At 41.5% G+C, this 12414-nt stretch overlaps 1 protein-coding gene across 38 annotated transcripts in view; it reads right to left on the bottom strand.

Moving 5' to 3' along the window:
- Positions 1-12414, bottom strand: part of ptprda (protein tyrosine phosphatase receptor type Da) — a 408815-nt gene that overhangs the window by 284855 nt on the left and 111546 nt on the right. For 37 of the 38 annotated variants that reach the window (XM_084924268.1, XM_084924283.1, XM_084924276.1 and 34 more), the window contains exon 4: positions 9700-9723. The exons of the other annotated variant lie outside the window; for it this stretch is intronic. The gene's annotated coding sequence lies outside the window, so the exon portion shown is untranslated. The remainder of the gene's footprint in view (positions 1-9699; positions 9724-12414) is intronic. 38 annotated transcript variants of the gene reach the window in all.

The raw sequence follows: 12414 nt of genomic DNA, 5'->3' as shown, positions 1-12414 counted from the left end.
CCTTAATCTGTAACAAGGGACAGCTGAGGACACTTTCTCTCCTGTATTTACAAACCTGGGTTCTGAGTATGGCAGGCCACAGAGGACTAATTAACAGTAGTTTCTATTTTGGTTTCGGTGAAGAAAGCACAAGCAGTATTGCACTGGGACATGCTGGAGCAGCTTTCCGTGTATACAGAGCTCTGGTTAAATATGGCGAAGCCTCTAGAGATCCACTTTTACCACGGTGCAGTACCACTACACTGTTAATGGTCACCACATGGTTAAAAAGAAGAAAGCGGGACACATTTTTAAGGCTTCACATCAACAGTCTGTTACATTTTCCAAAGTGGATACGGCATCCTTTATTGTGAATGATGACGTATTCGAATGTTCAATTATAACAAATACGAGGCTGAACATAAATGATAAAGAAAAAGTTACAGCAAACTCAGTTATGTCCTTGACTAAATGTTTGCTGAATTCCAATGTAAAAGAGAAATTTGACGTTTAAATAAATAGTGTAAACCTTTTCAATCTTATATGAATGAACTTTTGATGCATTACTAGCTTGTTTTTTTATCGCCCATAGCCAGAATACTGTGGACATCGTAGGAGTTGATGTGATGGCGCACTTGTAAAACTCTTTCTGACCTCAAGACCATCAGTTTCTTTCTTTTACAGATACAAATGCGACATGTTGTATCTCTGTCAGAGCAGCAATGGGCAGTAACTGTAAATAACATTAGGCAGGGAGAAAACCTAGTGGGATACATTAGATTTTGCGTTAAAGGCAGTTCTAACTCGGTCTCAAAACCAATTCTTCTCAAAAATAGATGAAAAAAATGATATCAAGTTACATGTCATTGGGAGCATTTTCCGCTTTATTTTTTTGTGGCTTTTGAAGAGGTAACAGAAAATATTTGAGAACCAAAGCCAAAGCTGATGGGTCGTAGTTATGTGAATAATGCACGCACACACACAAAGTAAAAAACAATAAAGGAGGCAAAGTTACTCAAGAAGTTAACTATTGGAAAATCTAATGGGTAACTTTTTTTGACATCTACCGTCACAATCAAAAAAATCACCCTTTCATTGATTCTTGAAGCACTGAATAAAAAGAAAATGTGTGCAATGTGGTTGTGTTTGCTACATTTGCCTGTTTCCAACCAGTGTAGTAAATTTGCAACATGTGCTAGAACTAAGTAAAAACTGATGCATGCCAGTTAGTTTTATTCTTTTCTACCCATAATGGTCGATCTGAGGATGTGCTGGTTTAAGATGCAAAAGACTTGAATGCTATTATTGTGCCCAATTACATTTATGCCACAGGAGCTGATGACCCTGATCTCATCCTTGGGCTCAGTTTAGACGGTTATAATAATTTAATCCAAGTATAACTGTCAGTTTCTATCTACACCAAAGAAGCACGCAGTGTTTTAAACTGTATAGTAGTATTGCTGAAGCTTTTCAAGCATATGCTTTTACATTACATACCTCTAAAACCTTGATAGGCCACCCCCCCAAAAAATACATACATTACTGTCACTTTGCCTCCATCAAAACATTGTTTATCGAATCGGCCACAGTGACATAATCCGCTGGCACACTCTGCGGTGATGTAGATGTACAGTATACATCTGAGCAAGCCGTGAACACAGCCTGTCTCTGCTTAGACTCCCACGAAACATGCTGCTCGATTACAAACAATCCAGCCTGTACTTTATGTGGTAATGCCAGACCGGCAGATGGGTTGGTCACCCAACGACCTCTGACATTGAACCCTCAGAGAAGCGAGGCCATGGATTTTGTCCAGCGGTCTTCATCATTCTCAAATGTTCAGCCAAAATGGATGTATGATGCTTGAGCCAACTTGGGCCAGATGCTGTCTCAAAGGAGACCATATGAATTCGGCTATTATCCCAAAAGATGTGATTGGAAATAGAAGAGATTTTGGTCTGGATAAAAATTCAGGCATGAAAACAGCAGTGTGTTGGTAGCATATTCTTATATGTGCTTAACAAATCTATTAAACCACCTTTCACATGAAAATACAAAAACATCTACCGAAAAACATATTGCTATTTAATAGGTAAATAATACTGAATTCATGGTTCTATGCTGAAATTTGAACACTGGACTTCTTTGAGAAGTCAGAAATTAATCAAGCATTAAATTCAATGACTAAAAGCATTTTTTTTTCTTAAGAATGCAAGTAAATAACTTTAATTTGGCGTGTTAATCGAAAAATATGAATGGGCTTTGCTACTTTTTCCTGCTTTTTCATGGAAAGTTCACGGATAACATCAACAATCATATTGTAGCTGTAGAAATATCATTTTGATTGAAGAGCTTGTGAGCTTACTGGTAGATTAACCGTTACAAAAACATTAAAAAAGTGATTTTGGCCATTCGTCAGGGCTGATAATTTAGGGCAGCTGTGGCATAAATAGTGGTAGTGGGCTAGTAAATTTGTTAAGCAGTGTGTGTATCTAATCACATACAAAAAATGGGCTTCTGTTTGAAATTAAGAGTTCACATGTGCAACATGTGCAACAAGGTCACGTGTTTTCGCAAGCCGAGTGGAAGACAAAAACAAGAGATAACAGGATGATGTAGAATCAAGCAGGTCCCTCATTGTTTCTCAGCCACATTTTGTCATGGCTGCGCCCTTAATCAGCTGAGTGTATTTTGTGTCAGTCGTTTGACTGCTTTTGTTCGTTTAATGACCAAACAGTTTAAAGACACAATAGAAAATTATATTTTTGAGGAGCGGGCTAATTAACGCTGCTTATTAGAGAGAGACGTAACATGGAGTAACAATAGGAAAGGGAAGGCTTGGGGGGGGGGTTGTGTTGGATCCATGCTGCGGCATATCAGAGGTTTTATGCATGAGTTGAAATTTAGCATAAAAAGGGTGTCAAAACTGGGAATGAGAATGAGAGTTAAAAAGCACCGGAGGTGATTATTACACAATGTTAATTCATTCCTGAAGAAAAGAAAAGAAAAACAATGACAAATGTAGTCGGCACAGAAATAGCACTGACCTTGAGGCAACCTTGTTACAAGCCCAGAGAACTATGGATTTTTTTTATTTCAGCAAGGGGCCACTCCTTAGTCACACGAGGGCATTGATGTTTCGCGAGAGACGCCGGTAATCACGACAACTGCCGCCGCGCACTTCTCCGATCTGCATGAGGTGAGTGTCGTTTTTGTGCACCGTCTGATTTGTGTCCAACACCGTTCTGTCATGTTGGTCTGCAGAAGATGAAGCCACTCGCTCGAGCAAACAAGGCTTTGATTGACGTTCAGCTTAATAGGGATGCAACACATGGAGGAGCTGGTAAACAAGCTCTCCTTCCAATGTTGGAATAGAGCGCTTTACTTGGGTGGTTAGGTTGGAGAGGCAATGGAGGTTGTTAGTCGGAGAGAGAGGAAAAACAACACCCTCTTGACACGGATATGGTTGCTAACATTTCCTTGTGATTTCTCTCCAAATGGATAAAAAAAACATTTTTTATTTTTATTTTTTTTTTTACCAAGACTGGCAACGGACGTGTTTAACTCTTAAAAATAGCCTTGAAACTATGAACTAGCAAAAACCAGATTCTGAAAAACAACAAATAGGAAAACAACAGAGGTAGGTAAATAATGGGGTCCTGGGTTAGGTGTAAAGCTAAACCAGGGGAATATAATTAATGAATGCAGTCAGTAAACAAATGTCTGGAGAGTTTAAAGGGGGAAAAAGAAAATTAATGAAACAGGAAACTGAGGAGCTTAAATCGGGTGCCCAGTAACCCTCACAACACAAGCACACACACACACGCTGCCTTGTGAAGTTAGCATCTGATGCTTGGCTTCAGGACCACTCACAGAACAGGAAGGCAGGGAAATAGAGGGAGAGGACACCTTAATATGCCTACACCATATGCCGTTAGCTACTGATGGATACAGCTCTCCCTCCAGCTACTGGAGTAACTTATTGCATTTGCTAGCGACGCTTCCGCTGTTGATAAAGTTAAAGATAAGCCATCTGTTCATTACAGCAGCCCGGCTTCACTTACAGCGATAGGTGCGTCCAAGCGAGCGCAAATCTAAATGTTGTCTGCCTAAAAACTACTGTTCCACGACATCCTGAAAGCATCTACATGCGCTTAGAATGGAAACTCACATGCGTGATCATCTGCCAATGATGAGGGATTATCATGACAATGTTTTTCTATCAAAAATTCGAGGGGAATAACTGACATGCTGCTACCACAATGCAACGTAAGCAGATTTTCCCACAGGCGGGAAATAAGAGTGAACACTTGCTGAATCTGTCACTCAGGTGTAATTATTGCAGAATGTATGCAAAGGCACACTAACAAGCTATCAGTCACATTTCTTATTAACAACTCAACCAGCTGTTGTTGGGAAAAACGCGGGTGGGGGTGTGAAAAAAGCACAATCCACCACAGGGACCAGTATGATTGACTCTGGGTTACGGCTTCTTATAAGCTCGCCTTACAAGAATTCCCACGTTGCCTGTGAACTCCAAATCATTGTTAAAAACACACAGTCCCTCATGTATACCTGCGCTTATTTAGCAAAGCGGGAAGACTTAGCAGATGAAATAAAGTTGTCATAAAATGCACATATAAAAAAAAAAGTAAAGTTTGTATTTATTCTTGATATTTTTTGAATGATATGCAACGCATCGTTGTTGTTGTTTTTTCCAAGGGCATGAAAAACACAGATGGAGACTTGAAAGTGCTGCATTATCTATGAATAGCATTGTTCTTATCCTCTGAGAGATGGAAAAAATATATATATAAATAAATAACTTCAGATGAATCCACTGTGGACTATTACAAAGCTACCAATGCTCTGGATGCTCTCCAAACTTGCCTTTTCTAATTTTCACCAGGCATAGATCTACTTTTAGACTTCTACCACATAATGGTATTTGCTTAACTGAGCAGCCAGCAATCACTCTCCTCTCTGCCAGTGTCATATCACTGATCAAGTGTGGCTCAGTTCCTGTCTGAAAGGAGGGCTGCCAGACATAATGCAATAATAACGGGTGCACAGCTTGCCTAAGAGAACCGAGGTCCTATTTCACTGCTGACGATGCTGGAATGAACTCTTTGTGCTCTTTCTTTCTCATTCTCCCACTACGAAACCCTTGAGCTTGTGAGAGCATAATGAGCCAATTGTAATTCCTCGCCTATAGCTTTGTATTGAAGAGTATATGGATGGGGGGGGGGGAAGAGTGGAGGCACTGGACATTTCTACTCTGAGTCAAAAGACGAGGATTCGAGGATTCTCTCAGGCAGAAACTGAGGCTTTTTATTTTTTTGAGTGATCATTTTTGGAACAGTTACAGAAACAACCGCCTGTAACCAAAATTTTGGGGCGACGTAGGAGAAAACTTTGCATAGGTAGACACCTGAAAACGTCACACACTAATAAAAGAGCAATCTCTGTCTTAATCTCCATCCTTGCATTAGCAATACAGTCAAATCTGGCTAAAAATTGAGTACAGTGTTCATTAAGAATAGGTTTGTATCAAATAAAGAAAAAAGCCAACCTCCACAGCACTTAGAGACTGTATTTGCAATGGCCCCTACTATCAAGTGATAGATGGATCCTTAAAGCATCCATAATCTAGACATTATTTAAAGCTTTTACTGTAACAGGTGGCTTTAATGTAATGTGAATTGCTGACCTTGGGGGGAAAAAAAAGACGGTAAATGCATCAACTAGATGTGATACGTTAAAAATCTAACAGCTTTTAGTCTCGACAAAGAGCACTCCTCTTATCCGGCATAGTGGACGTGAACCTGCGCTGCTCCCCCACAGATGCCTACTGTGATGTTTGACAGATTTCTCCCTCTCCAGCTAGGCTCACAGTAAATGTCCATCTGGCAGCTTCCCATGGGTACTTATTATTCTCAGCTAGCCAGGGGTTTTCTGTTTCCGAGCAGTCAGCCAGCGCCTGCCTCAAAGAGTTGAGAGCAGGACCAGAACTGCTTGCAGATGCTCTGCCGAGTAGCCAAACTGCGCGAGTGTAGTGGCATGGCGCTGGGTATTCAATTACACAATAATGTGGCAGTCTGTCCGAGTATGAAAAGTCAACTGCATTGAGAAAAACTTTGTATCTGAGCCACAACACCGGTCAAGTAAGAGTCGCATCAAGGTGTGCCAGTTTTCTCATTTGTCCAATACACCTCCTACACCTTGGGGGTGAGATGATTGATTTTCCCCTTCTGAACAGATGCTTGGAGCCATGGGTACCACTGAAAAGTCCCGCTGTCCTGGTCTGATGCCCTGCTATGGTAGATTCAGTCATGCAGTTAACCTCCATCACTCTCCTGCAGCCTGCTGAGTGTCTCTAACACACACTGACAAAACATAGGATGCTACACTTCTCTGGACATCCAACAGCCAGGGATATTTTTGCATGTACCCTTCTTTTACGTCTAGGATTTTTTCCACGTAGCACATTTAACAAACTCCCCGAGCTCTCGGTTCAAGGACGGACGATCCGTTAGTTAAAGTAAATCTGTGGATGCTCACTGAGTTGTCCAAGTGCATGGGTAGTAAAGAAAGGTAGCAGCAGTGGAGCTCGGTGACATTACTGGCATGGTAATGAGTGAATAAAGAGCAGAGTCTGCAGCGAGTACAGGGGAACTGGAAATATAAATGCATGCCTATCAAGACACACAAAGACCATATGGGGCCTGTTTAAACTGCACGGCAATCATCCTGATTTAGAAATAGTCGCTTAATCTAGAACATGAGATGCTATGACAGGACTGTTCAATCAGTGTGACTAATCTCACCATGACAAATACCGATGAATGATCGCTAACTAAATCTGCAAACTACATATGTTGACATCGACTTTTTTTTAAGGAGGAACTGAAACAGACAGCTGCTACAGGTCGGCGTCACAGAGACCCTCTGAGTTTGTTAAAAATAAAAATAAGAAACGGAGCAGGTTAAGTTCACAGATTCAGTTACCACGCTCAGCCCATTCTATTCTCAAGGCTTCACATCCTGCCCTTTGGCAAAGCTGCCGGTGTCTCACAAATGTGCAATTGTCCTTTGGTATTTTTGGGTAGGCGGTAGTGGGCTTTCTTTCCCTTCCCAACTGATCACATAAGGATGCTTGAAAAGAACGTGCAAGCATTACATTTAAACACATATGCAGTTGAGCATACTTTTTTGACGCGTGAGGATTGTTGCACAAGTAGTCTTTTGTGCCTAAACAGAGGATTTGAACACAAAGGGGGGGAAAGTGCAAAATATAAAGCTCACACAGTCTTGTGAAGTAGTCACTTCCAGCCTCCAAATGTAGATTTTGTCACTCGCAGTTGAGAAACTCCGAGTTTTAACAACAGTACTATGCAAAAGTCTTGATCCACAACTCATATCTTTATATTTTTCATCCAAGAAGTCAGTCTTTCTTTTTTTAAGTGGTCTTGAGCGATAGTTCTCTAGGCTTTCAACTTTTTCTTGGAACATTGGCTGTGTTTTTCAGTTATTTTCAGTCCTGTGATTGTACCTGACCATAATCAGCCCATTTTTGTTTGCTTCTTTAGCCACTTAACACTGACATATGAATCAGTGAAGTTTAAAAAAGGCACCTAACTCATGGGATGAGCCAGTGTTGTGTCTATATATAACATTCAACTTGGCAAAGAATCAGTTTTAGACTGTATCTTTGTTCACTTTGTTAACATTAGCCTAAACCAAAAACACATCGTTTATTCACATTTGTTAGCTGAATCTATGAAGACAAAAAGATAACGACTTGATAGACATAAAATATTATTTTTTTGCATCAGCAATGTGATTCCCAAAGAGCTATTACCTGAAAATTTGGCTTATCTTGACACTGTGCCCAGTGTGTCCTTCAAAAAATTAAAGAAACTGGACAAGTGGAGGGCAAATGAAGAAGTGACAGACCATCTACAGAAGATGAACAGTTTCTGCAAGTCATGTTCTTAAGAAATAGGAAAAAATCCATCAGAGAAGAGCGCCGAAACAGTTGATCTATGCCACATTATACAAGACTTGGACTGAAAATCACTGGCAACAGGTCTTATGAACAGATGAATCTAAATATGACAATTTGTCATCATTATATCAGGGGGGGATGTACAACAGTGTGTGTCTATAGACACTTTTCACCATGACAATGATCCCAAACACACTGCCAATGCAGTAAAAGTATACCTGGATAGAAAAACACACAGTGGAACACCATCAGTCATGGATTGGCCTCCCCAGAGCCCGGACCTCAACACTATTGAAGCAACGTGGGATCATATTGAGAGAACACAAAACAAAAGGCAACCAATAACCAAAAAAAGAGCTTTGACAGTCCTACAAGAAGCCTGGAGAACTATTCCTGAAGACTGCTTCAAGGAATTATGAGAAAACTGACTAGGAGAGTTCAGGCTGCAATGAAGAATAAAGGTGGTCACACTAAACATCAAGCTGGTTATTACTGTAATCAGGAACTTCCATAATCCCTGCACCGATTTCCCATTTTCCTAGCAAAATATAAGGAAACAAAGGGGGCTCAAGACTTGTGCACAGTACTGTGCACCTGCTTTCTGGAACAACCCCCCCCCTATAACCCTGACATCCGCATTCAGCCTTGTTTTTTCTTCAGTTACAATGCATGGCTTTATTAGATAATCTTTGAAGCAGTTTCCACCACTGTGAGGAAAAGTAATTAATGCAGTTTTGACATATGCAGGAAAAAAGCAGCATCCATCAGACCCACATGAGCACAACTGCACTAAATATGACCTGCGCAGGATAAACGGAATTATAAAGTGAGCCCCTCATCAGCTGTCTTACTAGGTTAAAAACAAATGTGGTATTGAGTCGGAATTTAATTATTCTTTCTTTGTGCATCTGTGTGGGATTTCTAATTAATGCTGCAGCAGATCTGAGAACGCCAGAGTGCAATGCAGTTTGACTGCAGAGAAACTTGCTTAGGAGTGTTCAGTGGGTTGGAAGCAGGAGTTATGGTGTCTTTTTTATGGCTAAGAGTGTAAAACTGCTCCAAGTCTTTTCACCAAGTATAAAAACTTTTGTCCTTTTCAGCTCTTCAGTACATGGCAGACCACCTTAAAAAAAAAAAGAAAAGTTGAAGCATGGATGAACTTTCAGAGGAAAGTTAATTCCGGGAACAAGAAATCCAGGTTTCTCTCACTACATGGCCACTATCCACGCTACCAGCGGTTTCATGTTGACACGTGGACTTGCCGAAACAGCAAAGGGGTTCACAGCTTAGCACATGTGAGATTTCCACACACTCACCACAGAGTGGAAACAAACACCATCCGTTCAATGCTCGTTTGAGTCAACACTGCTGGCGTATTCTTTGAACAATCTGGGACATTTGATTCTCATTTGAATAAAACTCAAATTGAAGGCAAAGAGCACACAATCCACTTGCCAGAGAAAGCCACCATTGTGTATTCTCATGCACACATATGGGAAAACGGGATGGATGGGGATTGCAGTGCATTGCGCACCTTACTGGGCAAACATCAGCATCTCGGTGTTGCGTTGGCTCTTCCCAAGCCCCACCCCACCCGTCACCTAACCCTTTTTCTATATTCATGCATTTACATCACTTCCATAGACACGTGACCACTCAAACAGCGCTCTCACTCTTGGGAATAGTGCTATGAAAAATGAAACAAGTCTTACCTAGTGCGGAATGGTTGGTCACATCTGTAAGCAAATCATTTGGGAAAAGTGGGGGAGGGAGGGGGGGTGAGGAGGAGAGAAAACGAGAAAAAAGAAGAAGAAACGTCAGCAAATTACAATGTACAGCAAGCTAAACTTCAACGCAGGCTGAGGCTGTCTCCGGCTGAAAAATGATCGTCTCCCAGCATTGTACAGAGTCGGGGGGTTAAGAATAGGCTGTATCAAGAGAGGGGGACATCATTTATTAATCGAGGGACATGAAACGTCTGAGATAGTCTCCCCCGAGGATCCCGAGTTTGCACAACTTGCATTAATATTTGTCAGTGTTTCAAAATTTTAAAGGTGGAGGCAGAAATTATGTAAGCAGAAACCCAATCCATTACCTGCGAGTCATCGCCTTTTTTTTTCTTCTTCTTCTTTCGTTCCCCCACTAGTGTAACACAACCACAGAACAAACAAATGTGCTCACACAAATCCACACCCACAGTGTTCCTCGCTCTCTCTCCATATGTCTGTGAGGTAATTAAGTAGCCCTCAGATATCTCTCACCCTATGTCCTGGACCTTTTACTACACTTCCCTGAGCTTGTTAGTCCGACAGCGGACATCCAAGGTTCCGAAGGCGTAATAAAATGGCAGTCTTGCAGGTCTTGTGCGCGACACAAAGACCCCAGGCAGCACGCCAAAAAAAGGCCACCATTTAGCCACATCTTCACTAGTCACTGCTACCTGACATTCCCATGAGTTACAGAAAGGGGTATTGAGATAGGCCTGGTCCCCAACCCTCCCCTCTGCTTTCCTGTACAAACATTCCACCATGCTGAGAAATATGTACTGGATTTCCATTACACCGTGCTTTTTTTTTTTTTTTAACATCGGAAGTGGTCCCTGTACAAATGTACTCTTCTAAAGCACAGTTTTGCTTTCTTGTAAATGTGCAATAAAACACGGAAATGGAGTGAGCTGACAATAACAGGGAATAGTGTGAGGGAAATAGTAGACTCAGGACTAATTCGGAGTTGCTGTTGCTTACAGTGCAGTCTTGTTTTGTTGCTAAGCAGAATGTGCGGGTAATATGATTTATCACCGATGATTTCTATCCCCGCCCCCTCAGCCCCCAAAACTCCCTGCATTCATTTACATTTTTGGTAGGGATGCAGCAAATCCCCACGAGGATCAACAACAAGTGAATGTGATTGCAATATCTGTTTTGTGCGTGAGAACAAATCTATTTTCAGGCAAAAGGGGGAGGAAGACTGGGGTTCAATCTCTGGGACGCTCATTACATTCCGCCTGACACACATCCGTGCTCGCTGCTACTGTTGTTGCTAAACAGAGAGCTCAGCTGAGGACCTTGAAGCTTCATGCCAGGAAAATTGGACCCTGGGGAAGGGGTGTAGCAGGGACTGATGTTGGACTTGAAGTGCTGCGGAGAAGCACCTGGGGTTTCAACGGCATTAGCATCAGTTTTGGGAGAAAGTGAGAGACCGAGCCATGCCAGTAATAGGCAACAAAGAAAATGTAAAAGATACAGTTGTTGTGGCAAATGTTTACATGCGGTGCATTTTGCAATGAAGTGCAAATGCTTGAGAACAATCAAACACGTACAGTTAGATGACTGTACTTTGTCAGGAAGGACAGGTCCTACGCTCTCAGCTATTCCACATTCCTGTGTTTTTAACAGAGAGACTTTTTGCAGTGCAGTGAAGATTATTGATTTTTTTCTTCTGAGTCCTGTGGTGGAAATTTAGGATGCCCAGCCAATCAAAACTAGTGGAGGTAGCGTGGGCCTAAGTGGATTAGACTAGTGGGTATGGCGGAGGGAGAATCTAGAGGGAGAAACTGAAGCTCTGGTGGCTTCAATAAACCCACTCTGTGAACCAGGAAATAGATGGAAGACTAAGACACTTTTTTCACCCTCTCTCACCCTCCTGTTTTAAGCAGATAAGCTGCTTCCAAGGTCTTAGTTATGCTGTGTAGAACCCAAAACACGATATGGAAACTTTTGACAAGTCAAATAAAAAGAAAGAAGCTGAGAAGCCTGTTCCCCGTGTTGTCTTTTCTCTGTTGACAAGAGGGATTTGGGTATGTTTGGAGTGGTCAGTACTGGGGGAATTACAAAAAGCCTCTGAGATGTGGCATAGTGAGCATGTCACAGCACCAACGTGGGTCTTTAGCGAAGGCCCGGGCTCCTTTTAAGTTAAGCCTTGACTAGCCATTGCAATAAAGAAGAAATAGCTTTGCTTTGATGAGCAACTGGCAGCCTCACCGTGAACCCTTTTACGTTTTCTTTTAAATTCAACCTTCTTTTCTTTTGGTTTCTTTTTCTCTGTTTTGTTTCTTTGTGGTTGTGGTGGCAGCTCACTATGACATCACTTGTACCAAAATAGCTTCAAGAATTAGCAGAAAGTTAGTGCATTTCACGAAGAGTCCTGTTGACATTTAAGCTTTCATTATCTCAAGTCTATAGGTGTATAAATACAGTAGTTGCCAGTTATACACTCCATATTTATTCCAGTATCTTTGCACTTTGTACCATTGCACATGCAAATCTGTACATATGCCACACACGTTTTTGTTGTCTGCACATCTTTTTTAAGCACACAGAGAGCAAAAAGAGTCCAGCTCCTTGTAGCTGGCCAATAAAGCTGATTTTGATTCTGTGAGAGTTCATTCAGTGTGTGGAGTGTTTACTTGAGCTGTATCTTAATAACTG

The sequence above is a fragment of the Perissodus microlepis genome, chromosome 3 (assembly GCF_051167445.1).
Source record: "Perissodus microlepis isolate ML-2025 ecotype Zambia chromosome 3, ASM5116744v1, whole genome shotgun sequence".
Classification (NCBI taxonomy): domain Eukaryota; kingdom Metazoa; phylum Chordata; class Actinopteri; order Cichliformes; family Cichlidae; genus Perissodus; species Perissodus microlepis.
This window is presented reverse-complemented; position numbering and strand designations above follow the sequence as displayed.